The sequence below is a fragment of the Saimiri boliviensis genome, chromosome 3 (assembly GCF_048565385.1).
Source record: "Saimiri boliviensis isolate mSaiBol1 chromosome 3, mSaiBol1.pri, whole genome shotgun sequence".
Lineage (NCBI taxonomy): Eukaryota > Metazoa > Chordata > Mammalia > Primates > Cebidae > Saimiri > Saimiri boliviensis.
Genome location: NC_133451.1, coordinates 92,273,726 through 92,292,510, shown reverse-complemented (window position 1 = coordinate 92,292,510; position 18,785 = coordinate 92,273,726). Strand labels below are relative to the sequence as shown.

Here is an 18,785-nt window from a genome sequence, read left to right as displayed (position 1 = left end):
ATGGGCAAAGGACATGACATAGATATTTCTACAAAACGCACATAAAAAATAGCCAACAGGTACGTTAAAAGATACTCAACATCGCTAATCATTAGAAAAATACAACTTAAGCCTGGGCATGGTAGCTCACCCCTATAATCCCAGTACTTTGGGAGGCCAAGGCAGGGGATCATTTGAGATCAGGGGTTTGAGACTAGCCTCGCCAACATGGTAAAACCCTGTCTCTACTAAAAACACATACAAAATAGCTGGGCATGGTGACATCTACCTGTAATCCCAGCTACTTGGGAGGCTGAGTCAGAAGAATCACTTGAACCCAGGAGATGGAGGTTGCAGTGAGCCGAGATCTCGCCACTGCACTCCAGCCTGGGTGACAGAGTGAGACTCTGTCTCAAAAACAACAACAACAACAAATCAAAATTACTATGAAATACATCTTTACACATCTTAGGATAGCTATTATCAAAAAGAGAAGCAACAAAATGTGTTGTGATGGTGTGGAGAAAAGGGGACCCTTGTACACAGTTGATGGGAATGTAGATTGGTGCAGCCATTATGGAAACCAATATGGAAGTTCCTAAAAAAATTAAAAATAAAGCTATCATATAACCCAGCCATTTTCTCTTGGCTTGCTGGCTCACTGTATATTTCTCAAGTCGGCCTCTATTTCACATGATCTTCTCTACCTCTCTGTGTTACCTCTTTTCTGTGTCCGAAAAGGATACAAGGTGTTAGATTTAGGGCTTACCCAGATAATATAGAATGATCAAGAGATCCTTAACCTAATTAACATCTGTAAAAACCATTTTCCCAAATAAAGTCACATTCATAGGTCCCAGAGAATTAGGATACAAACATCTTTTGGGGGACCACCGTTCAACCCAGTACAAGGTGACTGTGGGATCATGGGTCTTTTAAACAAAGTAATGTGGCAGGGGAATTGACACCCAAAAAAACTTGAGCAAGTTCCCCAAGGTTGCACAGAAGCCAGTGGCAGAACAGGTCCCATGCTTAGAAGAAATGGGAGAAATGCTGCATCATCAGCCTGAGAATGCTGACAGATTGTCAGAATTCACACTAATATGAATGAGCTCTTTGTTTCTCATTCTTCTGCTCCTTCACCTGAATAAAAAGGACAGACAGAGGAAATGTTTCCTAAGCTTCTTTAGGGAATCTTAGGATGAATGACATTACTTTGTCTTATGCATTTACTTTTTCCAGCCAGTGGGTCTAATTACTATCACCTGTTATCAAGCAATATCTTAGGTTTATTTCTGTTAAAACTCAAAATGGAGCACTTTTGGTTACATAGTTCCTGTGGTTCTGAGAAGAGACATTTCATTCACTAAGACAAGTGCTGTAATTTGAGTGTTGATTGATAAAAGAAGCTTAAAGAGCATTCTGTTCCATTCGCATATCCATAATAGATATTTCACAGATATTGAGTAGTTCAAATGATAGTTTGTTCATGATTTTTTTTAAAAAGCTTATAAGGAAAAATTACTATAGGTTGTGACAAGAGAAAAGAGAAAAAAAGGCATGCCTACTTTTATAAATAGCTGATTATGTTCTATCTAAACTTGTCAAAAGAGGATATCTATATCAGGGGAGCTTTCTGGAGTGGGAAGAGAAGTTCAAGATTCTTTTCAAACCGCTGTTGCTCATTAACAACTGATATTGTTAACCTAACTCTACCTATATATCCTCTTGTAAAATCTTTATTCCAGTCACAGGTTTTAAGTGCTATATTTACCACTAGGTGGTGGTAACACACCAGGCACAGACATCACAGTGCCCAGTCAGGTAGGGAAGAGAGGAGCTGGAACACAAGATTGGAGGCAGGAAAGGCTGTGGCCATTTACCTCCCTAAACTAAAAACCCTTAGAAGGCAAAAATAAAGGCTTCTGCATAGCCCTTTCAATAAAGCATTATTGATAAGTTAGAACATTCTGCAGTATGTTACTTCCATTGACAGAATTAATATTCTGCATCCTACCTCAATAATCTTCCGTTTTCTCTTTACTATAGTTGAGCTGTAAATACTTATAATACTACATCTCAAGATAAGCAGAATGAACAATTACAATAATTCCTACAAAAATGCCTTACAAACTCACAAGTGCTAGAGAAATATGGATTGTGCTTGACCCTTAATTTATTTTATTTTTTTAAACAGAGTCTCTCTGTGTTGCCAGGCTGCAGTGTAGGGGCATGATCTCAGCTCACTGCAACCTCTGCCTCCTGCCTCCGCCTCCCAAGTAGCTGGGACTACAGGTGCGTACCACCACACCCAGCTAATTTTTGTATTTTTAGTAGAGACAGTATTTCACCAGGCTGGTCTCGAACTCTTGACCTTACGATTCACCCGCCTTGGCCTCCCAAAGTGCTGAGATGATAGGTGTGAGTCACCGCGCCCGTCCAACCCTTAAATTTTTATTCCAGGGTAAGAATATTTAGAAGAGTGCTTCTCAATCTTGGGAATACCAAAGGATCACTTGGGGACTTTTTGCAGGTTTTCCAGATATTTAGGTGGAATTTACCTCTGTGATACTTCAATAAATATTTACTGAGTGAATGAGCGAATAAATGGATAAAAACACAAGACAAATGTGGAGCTGGTGAAATGAAAGGCAGTGACTTAGACTCTTCTGGCTGGACAGTAGGCTGTGGGAAAGGAGAGCAAGGAAAGAAGAGGAGGCACGGGAATCTCCAGTCAGTGACAGGAGCTGTCCTTCCAGAAAAGTTGCAATTTAGGCAGTTGCAACAACCCTGAAAGACCTGGACACTAACAGATCATGTGCAGAAGTCAACAGTTTGAGAGTTTCCTTCCGAGAATACTGAGTTTATTAATATCTGGTACCAGGCCTTCATCCCAAGTTGAAGAGGCTTCTCCTACTTCTAATCTGTGGCTAATAAGCCTGCCTCAAGGATAAATATTATCCTCCTAACCCTAGGATTTTCTACGTATTTGCTTTCTTTGAAGATATGTTGGTCCCTCTCTGGTCCCTTTGAAGATATGTTGGTCCCTCCTCTTTCCTTCTGCAAGAGGAAACCTGCAGGGAATAGCCAAGGACCACCTCTGCCCAGGACGGTACCAATGCCCCTTGTGATTAAGAGTTTTGGCTCAACCCACACATTAGAAGCACCCTAGGAGCTTTGCAAAATTGTGTAGGCTCTGAAGTCGAACCAACAGTTTGTATCTTAAAAGCATTCTGTGGTGATTGATAAAGAGCCAAGGTTGAGAAACATAACTAGAACCAGGTCTCAAAGACTTGCTCCAGGGCCAGAAGGCACTGACCACGCCCCCATGCCTCATCCTGTTCCCTGTCCTGTTGGTTTTACACAATACTAGTTTTCAGTAGCTTGACCACTACCTGAAATGTTACAGTATAAAAGGCAAATTTGACAGCCCAGCTGCTCACTTACAGTCAGCTAGGGGGACATCTTTTGCTTTTTCCTAGCATAATAATATTAATAGCTAACATTGATTGAATTATCACAATGTTCTACACTCCATTAAGCATTTTATATGCATTTATTCCATTTAACCCCCACAACCATCCTACCAGGCAGGAACTTTTATTACCCATATTTCACAGACAAGAAAATTAAGGCTTATAAAGAAGTTGTGGGTGGACCATTTAGTTTGGAAGTGGCAGAGTCATGACCAGAACCAACTTGTGTTTGAAACCAAAGCACTGTATGTACTGTTCCTCCAGGGCAAATATTTCTGTTATCTATGAAGCAAGCTTCATGAAAGAATCTGACTGATAATATCTACAGGTTGTTGAAACAAAATCTAATGTAGTTTACAAACAATAATAGTAGAAAGTATAACAATCATTGCATCATTTCTGGCTTTAGTAGGAGATAGATGGTATCTTCAAGCTGAGTTATTGCAAAGTGTTTAATAGATTATTTATAAACCTATGGACAGTATTTTTTAAAAGCAACCAGAAATGGTCTGGTGCCATGGAGCTGGTATGTGTGGGAAAAAAAGGAGAAAGCCCTTGCTGGAAGCTGGAGATAGGCAGAGCTCTGTGAAGAGGGCCTCAGGACAGGGATCCATTGGGTAGAGGGAGCCAGCCAAGAGGCATCTGAGGAATAAATACCCCAACCTGACTCTATGTCATTCTTTTCCTGCACTCTGTTCCCCAGCCTCTGAGTAACTCCTCACTTGGCCAAAATGCAGCCAAGGGGTAACAGAGCCCCTGACTAGTCCACCTGAGTCAGTTAGCCCACCTGGTTACAGAGCAGGATGGATGGGGAACGTGGGAAAGAAAGTTGGTGATATCCAGAAGACTTATGTTGACTTAAAATATATCTTTAGAGCCAGGCACGGTGGCTCACACCTATAATCCCAGCACTTTGCAAGGCCGAGGCAGATAAATCTCTAGCCTGGCTAACCTAGTGAAACCCCATCTCTACTAAAAAATACAAAAATTAGCCGGGCGCGGTGGCTCAAGCCTGTAATCCCAGCACTTTGGGAGGCCGAGGCGGGTGGATCACGAGGTCGAGAGATCGAGACCATCCTGGTCAACATGGTGAAACCCCGTCTCTACTAAAAATACAAAAAATTAGCTGGGCATGGTGGCACATGCCTGTAATTCCAGCTACTCAGGAGGCTGAGGCAGGAGAATTGCCTGAACCCAGGAGGCGGAGGTTGCGGTGAGCCGAGATCGCGCCATTGCACTCCAGCCTGGGTAACAAGAGCGAAACTCCGTCTCAAAAAAAAAAAAAAATACAAAAATTAGCCAGGCATGGTGGCATGTGACTGTAATCCCAGCTACCTGGGAGGCTGAGGCAGGAGAATCACTTGAACCCAGGAGATGGACGTTGCAGTGAGTCAAGATCGTGCCACCACAGTCCAGCCTAGTCAACAGAATGTGACTCTGTCTCAAAACAAAAGTATGTATATAATATGTATATGCAGATATATCTATCAGAATATACATATCAATATATACCAGAATATATATTATATTGTATTATATTATATTACATATATAATCTTTAGGCACTTTGGTTGAAAATGAAAGGTATTACCCTCCAAAATACTGATTAGCAATCACAAATAAAACTATCCTAGTAAGTACCTATTAACAGTGTGCACTTTAACTACATTATGTTATTCTACATTTATAATACCTCTTCAAGACACGCCTTATTTACTGGGTCTCTGAAAAATGTAGTAGCTTTTTCAAGGTATACAGTTAATACCTGACCCAGCTTAGATTCAACCCAAAGTCTTATTTTTAACTCTAAAAACACTGAAAATGAGCCAAACTAAAAATGACTAAGCAAATAATTTTATCTAGAAAGACCTAAAAGAGTAAGAAGAAAAAATATAGTTTATATTTTTAGATAACTCATTTTTATAACATGATAATTCAGAGCATAAAAAATATTGATATTGCTCAGTCTTCTCTCATTTTTCTCTTTAAAAGGAACTGCTCCAATGTAGTGGTGCACTCAAAAGAAGTTAATAATTTGCCTGTCTTGCTGAATCAGTTTAGACTTACCTAATTTGTTTTGTTGACTTTCACTTCTCCACTGGGGTGGGTAGAAAGAGCTACATATACACAGGGCTGTCTTTTAGCATAAACTGAGGTGGGGTTCCTGAAGCTGGACTTCCCAAAGGAACAGAATAGGCAGGATATAGTGCAACCATGGCATGACTGCCCCAGACTGACTTGATACCTTTCTCAAAGTCCCAATAATAGAAGCAACCTTTAGCTGGCACACTTCCTAGCAAAGTGTCATTTTAAGCCCAACTTAGTTTGTTAGATGGGTTAGTGAACTCTCTCCTCACATGGAGCAAAACAAGAACAGAGGGAAGGATATAAGTTGGGGGAGGGGATGTAGGAAAGACCTGGATTTCAAAACATTTCAAAAAGGGAACTCTGCTCTTGGGACTCTGCATTGTATGACGCAATCTAGAGGAGAAACAAGGCAGAAATGAAACAGGAGATTCATGACTAAATATGCATAATTATATCTGACTGCTTGTCTTTCTAAACTTTTCATAGGACGATGGCTCATGTTTTCTACTATTCTGTAAATGTCTTCTATGTTGCACATAGTACAATGTTGATCCACTGTTCGCATATTGGATAACTAACTGAATGAGTGGAATGAAGGATACTTAAGAATCTTTTCAGACTAGGGCAGAGATAGGGAGGTGTTAGGGGAGTCTGAGACAGGAATCAGGTTTCACCTCGCAGCATCCCTTAGGAATGATTGCTCATTCAGATAACTCCAATTTCCTGGTTTTCTTCTTTTGGTTAAAATGTGTATACCTATTCTCTCAGAGCCTGTTTACTGGAAAGAGCTCATCTTCCTTGGCTGCTGTCCTTTACCCCAAGGCTGTCCTCTCCTCCTGTGCACCTTGACCGTGCCAAGAGTCACCAGGCCTCTGCTCCTTTGTTTTTCCAGCTCTGAGGGGAAACTACCTTTGTGAGAAGTAATACATAGAAACAAATAAGAAAAGGTAAAATTGTTTAGTTTATTCATTATTTCTTCTTCTGATTACTTACTGGATTAGAAAAAGAAGTAGAATGCACATTTTATTTCCAAGGAAAGGTTTCTGCACTTAAATATCCTAAGAATTTGAGTCTGTACAGGATTTGGAGTCCAGATTTGTGACTACTATAGAGGAGAAGGTTACATACATAGTTTTCAAAATTGCTTTAACCGTAAATGCTTTCAAAATTGCTTTAGACAGCATTCTTCCCTTATGCTGTCCCTAAGCAGAATCAATAAAAAACATTTTTGGGAGGCCGAGGCGGGTGGATCATAAGGTCAAGAGATTGAGACCATCCTGGTGAAACCCCGTCTCTACTAAAAATACAAAAAATTAGCTGGGCATGGTGGTGCGTGCCTGTAATCCCAGCTACTCGGGATGCTGAGGCAGGAGAATTGCCTGAACCCAGGAGGCGGAGGTTGCGGTGAGGCGAGATCGTGCCATTGCACTCCAGCCTGGGTAACAAGAGCGAAACTCCGCCTCAAAAAAAGAACACTTGAAATTTGTTTCAGTGTTTGGGAAAGACAGAACTCCAGGCAGTGCCAGTTAGTGGAATGCTAAATTAGTCAGCTATTAGGCTGAGGAGATATGAAATCACTGGTTGTTAGAATTCAATCAGTATTACGGTACACATTGGTGGGGGATAATCCATTAATGTTTAGAAACGTCAGTCTGGATGAAGTCTGTATTCAGATTCTACTGCTGCTCAGCTGTGTGAAATTGGATTAGTTACTTAACCTAGCAACACTTCAGTTTACTCATCTGTGATATGAGGATACTAATATCAACCACTTTGTAAAGCTGTTTTATAAAAATGAAATGTTATAATGCACATAAAGCTCTTAGCCCTGCATCTGGCTCATGATAAGCGTTCAATAAATATTAGCGAACGTTTGTATAATCATATCTGTTAACAGCTTGAATTGACTTTCATTCATGCATAGTGCAGAAAGCTTATTGTCCAATACAATTTCAAACTATTTTTCATGACTTTAGTTGAAGTCTATCAGGGAGACACCCGAAATCGAACAAAGATTTCGGTTTATTTGTTTGTTGCAACAAGAGACAAAATGCCTTTGGGAACTGTGAGCACCTCTAAGAGGATGTCAGAAAGAAGTTATTATAAGAGTTGTGCTTGTGTTAGGTGAGTCTGCGAAGGGTTTAAGGAAATGGAGCTTTGCCTGGGATTGGATGTTGTCAGGAAGCAGGGGCAATTCCATAATTGGGCATTTTAATAGCATTTATCAAGAAGGCAAGAGGAATGAAGTGGAAATGAACCTGTAATTGGTAAAGAAGCAGGAGTTACTCATTTAACCAGGTATTGTAGTTATCTTTTTTGTGTGGCAAATTATCCCAAAACTTAGCAGATTGAAACAACCACCAGTTGTCTTTTACTCTAAGGATCAGATATTCAGGAAAGGAATAGCTGGGTAGTTCTGGCTCAAGGTGTTTCTTGAAGTCTCATTTAAGCTGTCAGCTGGAGACACAGTCCTAGAAGACTGAGGCCAAACTTTAGTTTCCAACTTCTTTCAAGTGGCTGCCAGCAGGAGGCTCCAGTTCCTCTCTACAGGACTGCTCATGACATGGCTATCCCCAGTGTGACGAAGAGAGCACAGGAGGAATCAGGTCCAATGACTTTTATGATGTAGTTTAGAACTACACATTGTCATTTCCACCTGATTCTATTCATTAGAATCAAGTCACTAAGTCCAGCCACTTAACAGGAGCTCTACCTCCTGAGGGGAGGAGGATTCAAAAACTGCAGACATTTTATTCACACTTCTGCATTAGGAAAGTGTGATGTTTGGTTGTTTGGTCACTATTGTGACTTGAGCAATGATCATGTATGTGTACATATGAGTATGCATGCTCTGACATGATTACAGAGTCGTCATGTTTTTCTTAATCCATATGGTCACACAACAGATTTGTGTAATGTGGGTAGTTTGGGAAGTTATTTATGTTTAACAAAGAACACCTGAACTTGCTGTGAGTGTCAGATCAACTCCTGGATAACAGGGACTGATTTATTTCTCCTTACTGTCTATAATAATTTCAACATTAAGGACTGTGGTCCTAGACATAGTCGTATGGCTCCCAGACCATTTTCTATGTATTTTCTTTCTACTCGAGTAAAAGAATCTGAGCTTTATTTGGCATGCATCTCAAGGCAAGCATCCCCTTTCCTGCTGCTAGTCTAGGTTTCACAGGTGACCTAGTTCTGGTGAAAAGTTGTAAAGGGACATCACCAGGATGTTTTTTTAGGAAAGATTGCTTTCCATGAAAAGAAGGAGGCATGTGAATGGGAATGTCCTATTAGTACTTTTCTGGATTTTTGTGTTTGTGTGTAGATGAGATGTTTGTAACTGCAGCAGCCATCTTGCTAGCATGAGAGGAAGAACAAAAGCCAGCCCAAAGTCCTGATATCACTAGCGCCCTCAGCCAAGGCCAGCAATCACGACTTCTTGCTATTTTAGATTTTTTTAACACACACACACACACACACACACACACACACACACACACATTTTTATTTTAGAGTATTTCTGTTCCTTGTTCACTTTAGGAATTTTGTATAAAACAATAAAAGAGAGTAAGAACTATTTTTATGAAGACACAGGAAAGCTGCCATTTTGTGCAAGGCCCAAAGTACACAAAGCTACCTATGCACTTTGGGTATTCACATCACATTCCTACATAATCCCTGTATGGCATTAAAACATTCCCTTTTCACAAAAGTTTAAACTGAGATCTAGATGGTGTTAGTAACTTGATATGGTCAGCTGTTAAGTATCAGAGCTAGAATTCCAACTAATGTCTATTAGACTCCAGACCCCAAATTTGCTTGCTAGCACTGGCCTGATTTAAAGCAGCACGAGATTAAAGTAATATTCTAGTTGTCTCTCTGATAAATGACATTGGTTAGCATTCTTTCATGACATCTGTCATCTCTAGGGTAGAAATTGATAAGAAAATATGAGAAGACTAAAACTAGAGGAGCAGTTGAGCTTACAGAAATGCTAATGGAATTCAAAGGGACTTGAAAAACAGATGTGCTTTAAAATATGAAAAATGCTATTTTTTTAATCAAAAGTGACGTTACAATTTTAGAGACTAAAATATGATGGTCAAGAAAATGTCTTTCACCGAAAGAACACAAAAATGTGAACTGGTAATTCTTCATAAATATGTTTTTGCTGAGAACAAATTAGCCTACATTTTACCTTTACTCTTCTTTTTGGAAAGTAGAGTTATTTGGGGACAAAAGATTATTGATATAAAAGTTTATTAAGCGTTTATTATATTTTTAAAAACTTACTGGAACAGAAACTACCTCATAACCATTTTAGTACTATCAACCTAAATAACAGAAAAAAAAAGCTGTCTAAATGAAAATGATGTTTATTCAGGATTAGGGTATTGCAATGGAAAAATATGTGTGCCACAGTAAACCATGTGCACATTCAGGGAGATGAAGGAGAAAAAGGTTTTGAAAGGAAAAATGAGGGTGGGATGTGGCCAGAAAGGCCAAATAGAAGCAGCTAGTGTGCATGGCTCTCATGGAGAAAAAGAGAAGGGGCAAGTAAATACAGCACCTTCAACTGAAACATCTAGGTACCTGCATTGGGACTAATCAAGGAAACAACTTAACCCATGAAGAATGGTTAAAAGCAAGGCAGGACAATGGCTCACCTGGGAGTAACACAGAGCCAAGGAAACCTCCCCCACCCAGGGAAGCAGTGAGTCAATGTGCAACGTTGAGAACCCATGCTTCTCCCACAGATCTTTGCAATCCTTGGGTCAGGAGATCCCTTCATGAACCCACACCACTGGGGCCTTCTGATGCACAAAGCTGCATGGAGTCTCAGCAGAGCAGCTGCTCAGGCACACACAGATGCAGGAGCCTAAGACACTCAAGCTCCCTAAGTTTTCCAGCAAATGTAGCTGCAACTCCAGCAAAGCAAAAATATAGGGACCCTGATATGTATCCCTAGAAAAGAGGCTGAATCCAGAGAGCTGAGCAGTGACAGTCTGCTGGCCCCATTTCCATGGCAACTCACAGGATAAGACCCACCACCTTGGAATTCCAATCAGCCACCAGTAGCAGGGTTGCACTTCCCTGGAATGGAGCTCCTGGGTGGAGGGGCGGACCACCATCTTTGCTCTTTGGGAAACAGCCATTCTAGCTGTCAGAGTCTGAGGAGAGTCTGAGGCAACTGGGGACAAAGGTGGTCCCCAAGCACAGCACAGTTGCTCTGTGAAAATGTGAATAAACTGCTTTTTTAAGTGAGTCCTCAATCCCATCCCTCCTTACTGAGTGGGATCTCCCAACAGAGGTCTCCAGCCACCTCCTACAGGTACAGTCAGGCCAGCAACAGGTCAGTACCTCCATGGTACAGAGCGTTCAGAGAAGGGGCAAGCTGCCGTCTTTGCTGTTTTACAGCTTTCACTGGTGATACCTCCAGGCACTGGAAAGTCCAGGGGGACTAGAAACTGGAGCAGGCCCCCAGCATACCATAGCAGGCCTATGGAAAAGTGGCCAGACTGTCACTTGGGTGCCTATTCCCGTATCTCCTCACTGGGCAGGTCCTTCAGTTCAGGAGTCCCAGTCATTCCCTGCCAGAGCTACTGAGCCAGTAGCAGTTCAACAACTCCTACCCTGAACAGAGTCTGCAGGGACAACTAAAAGCCTCTCTACCACTGCCTCTGCAGTGGAACTGCACTTGCTACCCTTGAACTTAAATGAAGGAGCAAAGACCCTAAGTGCTTTAACTATACCTCCAACAAGTTGCAGTTGATCCAAGGAGGGGAGGCCAGTCTGTCTCCCATGGGTCTCACACCCCCAGCACTGCTTATCACCAGACAGGGATTCCTGGCTTGGACTGACACCACAGACCTGCTCATTCTGAGTTGATTGTACTGAGTGGTTGCTGACCTACATCTCTCTGGGTTGGAGTTCCCAGGAGACAAGCAAAAGACTCTACCACAACCACTGCTAAGGTCCTTTCCTCCACTGTCTGCAAGTTGGGGAAGGAATATAAACACTGAGATTGTCCCAGAGCTACAATGCACAGCCCAGGAGTGCCAAGCCATGATCTACAGCCAACACTCAAGGGGGAGAGGCACCAATACTTTCAGTGCATGGAGAAAGAATATACCTTTAACTGTGAAGAAACACAGGGGAGCCACATAGCCAAGCAAGAGTCTACTAACTAATAAGCCTAAGTGACCTATTGGATCACACCCCAAAGCTTCAACACCAAAAGTACCTCACTAACATATCCCATTCTGAAGCCAGAGACAAGAAGTTAGCTTCAAATAAAGATCCTGCACAAAGTCTTGGTCTGGTGAAAACATCAAAAAGAAGTCTATTGACTGTATTCAATCTACACTGCTGTAAAGGAATGTTGACATGAAGAAATGAGAAAATAAATCAACTCAAGAACTCCAGTAACTCAAATGGCCAGAGTGTTGTATGCCCTCCAAATGACTGCACCATTTCTCCAACAAGAGTTCTTAACCAGGCTGACCTAGTTCTAATGACTAAAGTAAAATTCACAACAAGGATAGGAAAGAAGATCATCAATATTCAGGAGGACAGCAAAACCTAATCCAAGGAAAATAAGAATCACCATAAAGTGATATGGGAACTGAAGAATAAAACAGCTAATTTAAAAAAGAACCTGGGAAAAAGGCAGCAGCCCATCAGGGACTTTTATAAATAAAGCCCCACCTTCCTGGGACAGAGCACCTGGGAAAAGGGGTGGCTGTGAGTTCCACTTTAGCAGACTTAAACATCCCTGCCCAGCAGCTCTGAAGAGAGCAATGGAGCACCCGGCATACCATTTGAGCTCTGATAATGGACAGACTGCCTCCTCAAGTGACTTCCTGACCCTTGTATATCCAAAGAGACACCTTATTCAGGAGAGCTCTGAGTGATATCTGGCAAGTACTCTTCTGGGATGAAGCTACCAGAGGAAGGATCAGGCAGCAATCCTTGCTGTTCTGCAGCCCCAGCAGGTGATCCCCTGGCAAGCAGGGTCTGGAGTGGACCTCCAGCAGTCCTGCATCCCTGAGGCCTGACTGTTAGAAGGAAGACTAAAAAACAGAAAGAAATAGCTTTGAAATTACAAAAAGGATGTCCAATGAGAGATCCCATCTGAAAGTCACCAACTTCAAAGACCAAAGGTAGATAAATCCATGAAGATGGAAAGAAACCAGTGCAAAAAGGCTAAAATCACCAAAAACCAGAATGCTTCTCCTCCTCCAAGGGATGACAACTCCTCACCAGCAAAGGAACAAAACTGGATGAAGAATGAGCATGACGAATTGACAGAAGCAGGCTTCAGAAAGTGGGTAATGACAAACTTCTCTGAGCTAAAGAAGCATGTTCTGACTCAATGCAAGAAAGCTAAGAACCTTGAAAAAAGGTTAGACAAAATACTAACTAGAATAACCAGCATAGAGAAGACATAAACAACTTAATTGAGCTGAAAAACACAGCACAAGAACTTCATGAAGCATACATAAGTTTCAATAGCTGAATTGGTCAACCAGAATGATCAATGATATCAGAGATTGAAGATCAACTCAATGAAATAAAACAAGAAAGCAAGATTAGAGAAAAGAGAGTGAAAACAAATGAACAAAGCCTCCAAAAAATATGGAATTATGTAAAAAGACCTAATCTACATTTGATCAGTATACCTGAATGTGACAGGGAGAATGAAATCAAGTTGGAAAACACTCTTCAGGGTATCATCCAGGAGAACTTTCCCAACCTAGCAGAGCAGACCAATATTCACATTGAGGAAATACAGAGAACACCACAAAGAGATTCCTCAAGAAGAGCAACCCCAAGGCACATAATCGTCAGATTCACCAGGGTTGAAATGAAGGAAAAAATGCTAAGGGCAGCCAGAGAGAAAGGTTGGGTTACCCACAAATGGAAGCCCACCAGTCTCACAGAAGCTCTCTTGGCAGAAACCCTACAAGCCAGAAGTGAGTAGGGGCCAATATTCAACATCCTTAAAGAAAAGAACTTTCAAACTGAATGTCATATCCATCCAAACTAAGATTCATAAGTGAAGAAGAAATAAAATCCTTATGGACAAGCAATTGCTGAGAGATTTTGTTACCACCAGGTCTGCCTTACAAGAGCTCCTGAAAGAAGCGCTAAACATGGAAAGGAACAACCAGCACCAGCCACTCCAAAAATGTACCAAATGGTAAAGAGCATTGACACAATGAAGAAACTGCATCAACTAATGGGCAAAACAACCATCTAATAACAAAATGGCAGGATCAGATTCACACATAAAAATATTAACCTTAAATGTAAATGGACTAAATGCCCCAATCAAAAGACACAGACTGACAAACTGGATAAAGAGTCAAGACGTATAGGTGTGCTGTATTTGGGAGACCCATCTCACATACAAATATACACATACATTCAAAATAAAGGGATGGAGGAAGATTTATCAAGCAAATGGAGAGAAAAAAAAGCAGGGGTTGCAATCCTAGTCTCTGATATAACGGACTTTAAACCAACAAACATCAAAAGAGAAAAGGGCATTACATAATGCTAAAGGGATCAATGCAACAAGAAGAGCCAACTATTCTAAATATATATACAGAAGCACCAAGATACATAAAGCAAGTTCTTAATGACCTACAAAGGGACTTAGACTCTCATATAATAATAGTGGTAGACTTTAACAACCCACTGTCAATATTAGACAGATCAATGAGTTAGAAAATTAACAAGGATATCCAAGACTTGAACTCAGAGCTGGACAAAGTGGACCTAATAGACATCTACAGAACTCTCCACCCTAAATCCACAGAATATACATTCTTCTCAGCACCACATTGCAGTTACTGTAAAGTTGACCACATAATTGGAAGTAAATCATTCCTCAGCAAATGCAAAAGAACAGAAATCATAACAACCAGTCTCTCAGGCCACAATGCAATAAAATAAGAACTCACTCAAAAAAAATTAGAATTAAGAAACTCACTCAAAACTGCACAACTACATGGAAACTGAACAACCTGCTCCTGAATGACTACTGGATAAATAATGAAATGAAGGCAGAAATAAAGATGTTCTTTGAAACCAATGAGAACAAAGACACAATGTACCAGAATCTCTGAGACAAATTTAAAGCAGTGTCTAGAGGGAAATGTATAACACTAAATGCCCACATGATAAACAAGGAAAGATATAAAATTGACACCCTATTGTCACACTTAAAAGAACTAGAGGAGCTAGGTCAAACAAATTCAAAAGCTAACAGAAGACAAGGAATAACTAAGATCAGAGCAGAAGTGAAGTAGATAGAGACACAAAAAAACCCTTCAGAAAAATCAATGAATCCAGGAGCTGGTTTTTTGAAAAGATCAACAAAATAGATAGACCACTAGCCAGACTAATAGAAAAGAGAGAAGAATCAAATAGATGCCATAAAAAATGATAAAAGGGATATCATCACCAAATCCACAGAAATACAAACTACCATCAAAGATTATACAAACACCTCTATCCACATGAACCAGTAAATATAGAAGAAATGGATAAATTCCTGGACACTTACACCCTCCCAAGACTAAACCAGGAAAAAGTTGAATCCCTGAATAGACCAATAAAAAGATATGAAGTTGAGGCAGCAATTAATAGCCTACCAACCAAAAAAAGTCCAGGACCAGACAGGTTCACAGCCACATTCTACTAGATGAACAAAAAGGAGCTGGTACCATTCCTTCAGAAACTATTTCAAACAGTACAAAATGAGGGAATTCTCCATAACTCATTTTATGAGACCAAAGTCATCCTGATACCAAAACCTGGCAGAGACACAACTAAAAAAGAAAATTTTTGAACCAATATCCATGATGAATATTCATGTGAAAATCTTCAATACAATACTGGCAAACCGAATCCAACAGCGCATCAAAAAGCTTATGCATCAAAGCCTTCATCCTGGGGATGCAAGGCTAGTTCAACATATACAGGCCTATAAACTTAATCCACCACATAAACAGAACAAAAGACAAAAACCACATGATTATCTCAATGGATGCAGAGAAGGCCTTCACAAATTTCGACACCCCTTTATACTAAAAACTCTCAAGAAACTAGATTTCAAAATAATGAAAGCTATTTATGAGAAACCCACAGCCAATATCATACTGAATGGGCAAAAAATGGAAGCATTCCCTTTGAAAACTGGCACTAGATGAGGGTGCCCTCTCTCACCACTTCTATTCCACAAAGTATTGGAAGTTCCAGCCAGAGCAATCAGGCAAGAAAAAGAAATAAATGGTATTCAAATAGGAAAAGAGGAAGTCAAATTGTCTCTACTTGCAGATGACATCATTGTATATTTAGAAGATCCCATCATCTCAGCCCAAAATCTCCATAAGATGATAAGCAACTTCAACAAAGTCTCAGTATACAAAATCAATTTGCAAAAATCACAAGCATTCCTACACACCAATAACAGACAAACAGAGAACCAAATCATGAGGAGATCCCATTCACAATTGCTATGAAGAGAATAAAATATCTAGAAATACAACAAACAACCATTGTGAAGACATCTCCAAGGAGAACTACAAACCACTGCTCAAGGAATAAAGGGGACACAAACAGATGGAAAAACATTCCATGCTCATGGTTAGGAAGAATCAATATTGTGAAAATGGCCATACTGCCCAAAGTAATTTAAAGATTCAATGCTATCCCATCAAGCTACCAACGACCTTCTTCACACAACTAGAAAAAAACACCTTGAACTTCATATGGAACCAAAAAAAGAGCCCACATAGCCAAGACAATCCTAAGCAAAAAGAACAACACTGAACTCATCACGTTCCCTGATTTCAAACTATACTACAAAGCTACAGTAATCAAAACAGCATGGTACTGGTACCAAAACAGATATAGACCAATGGAACAGAACAGAGGCCTTGGAAGTAATGCCACACAACCACAACCATGTGATTTTGACAAACCTCACAAAAATAAGCCATGGGGAAAGGATTCCCTGTTTAATAAAAGGTGTTGGGAAAACTGGCTAGACATGTGCAGAAAGCAGAAACTGGAACCCTCCCTTATACCTTATGCAAAAATTAACTCCAGATGGATTAAAGATTTAAACATAAGAACTACCACCATAAAAAACCCTAGAAGAAAACCTAGGCAATACCATTCAGGATATAGGCATAGGTAAAGACTTCATGACTAAAACACAAAAGGCAATAGCAACAAAAGCCAAAATAGAAAAATTAAACTTAAGAGCTTCTGCACAGCAAAAGAAACATTCATTAGAGTGAACCAGCAACCAACAGAATGGGAAAAAATTTTTGCAAGCTACTCATCTGACAAAGGGCTGATATCCAGAAGCTACAAAGAAGTTAAACAAATTTACAAGAAAAACCAAACCCCTGAAAAAGTGGGCAAAGGATATGAACAGACATTTCTTAAAAGAAAACATTTATGCAGCCAACAAACATATGAAAAATGCTCATCACTGGTCATTAGAGAAATGCAAATCAAAACCATATTGAGATACCATCTCATGTCAGTTAGAATGGCAGTCATTAAAAAATCTGGAGACAACAGATGCTGAAGAGGATGTGGAGAAATAGAAACACTTTTACACTGTTGGTGGGAGTGTAAATTAGTTCAACCATTGTGGAAGACAGTGTGGCGATTCCTCAAGGATCTAGAAATAGAAATTCCATTTGACCCAGCAATCTCATCACTGGGTATATACCCAAAGGATTATAAATCATTCTATTTTAAAGACACATGCACATGTATGTTCATTGCAGCACTGTTTACAATAGCAAAGACTTGGAACCAACCCAAATGCCCATCAATGATAGAGTGGATAAAGAAAATGTGGCACATATACACCATGGAATACTACACAGCCATAAAAAAGGAAGAGTTCTTGTCCTTTGCAGGGACATGGATGAAGCTGGAAACCATCACTCTCAACAAAGTGACACAAAACAGAAAACTAGACACCACATGTTCTCTCTCATAAGTGGGAGTTTAAGAATAAGAACACATGGACACAGGGAGAGAAACGTCACACACTGGGGCCTCTTGGGGGATGGCGGGGCTAGAGGAAGGATAGCAGCGGGTAGGGGAATTGGGAAGGGATAGCATTAGGAGAAATACCTAGTGTAGGTGCCAGGGAGATGGATGCAGCAAACCACCATGGCATGTGTATACCTATGTAACAGTCCTGAACAATCTGTGCATGGACCCCAGAACTTAAATTTTTAAAAAGAGGCTGATGGGTCTAAAAGAGTTGACTAACACAATATAAGAATTTAACAATGCAATCACAAGTATTAACAGCAGAATATGTCAAGCTTAGGAAAGAACCTCAGAATCTCACATGAAAATAAAGAAAAAAAGAATAAAAAGGAATGAACAAAATCTCTCAGAAATCTGGGATTATGTAGAGGCTGAATTCACTAATCATGAATATCACTGAAAGGGAAGGGGAGAAAGCAAACAACTTGGAAAACATATTTCAGGGCATTATCCCTGAAAGCTTCCCCAACCTTGCTAGAGAGGCCAAGAGTCAAATTCAAGAAATAAAGAGAAGTACAACATTCTGCATAGGAAGATTATCCCCAAGACACATAATCATCAGATTTCCCAAGGTCAAAATAAAAGAAAGAATGTTACACATGTTGAGAGAAAGGGCAGCTCACCTGCAAAGGGGATACCATCAGGCTGACAGCAGACCTCAACTGACACACTAAAAGCCAGAAGAGATTGGAGGCTTAGATTCAACATTCCTAAGGAAAAAAAATCTTCAACTGAGAATTTTATATCCAACCAAACTAAGCTTCCTAAGTGAAGGAGGAATAAGATCCTTTGCAAATAAGCAGATGTTGAAGGAGCTTGTTACTACCAGACATGCCTTACAAGAGATCTTGAAAGGAGCACTAAATATGGAAAGGAAAAAGTTTGCTATCAGCGAATACAAAAACATACTTAAACACACAGACCAGTTTCACTATAAAGCAACCACACAAATAAGTGAACATAATAACCAGTTAATGACACAATGGCATGATCTAGTCCACACATATCAATACTAACCTTGAATGCGAATGGGCTAAATGTCCTACTTAAAAGGCACAGAGTGGCAAGTTGGATAAAAAAGCAAGACCTAATGATATGCTGTCTTCAAGAGACCCATGTCACACAAAATGACACCTATAGGCT

General features: G+C 40.3%; 2 protein-coding genes across 3 annotated transcripts in view; one reads left to right on the top strand and one right to left on the bottom strand.

Annotated features, from left to right (window-relative positions):
- Positions 1 to 5,778, bottom strand: part of C3H4orf17 (chromosome 3 C4orf17 homolog) — a 74,291-nt gene extending 68,513 nt beyond the window's left edge. The window contains exon 1 of the mRNA XM_074396495.1: positions 5,523 to 5,778. The gene's annotated coding sequence lies outside the window, so the exon portion shown is untranslated. The remainder of the gene's footprint in view (positions 1 to 5,522) is intronic.
- TRMT10A (tRNA methyltransferase 10A) overlaps positions 1 to 18,785 on the top strand; it is a 131,091-nt gene that overhangs the window by 89,676 nt on the left and 22,630 nt on the right. The gene's annotated exons all lie outside the window — the stretch shown is intronic.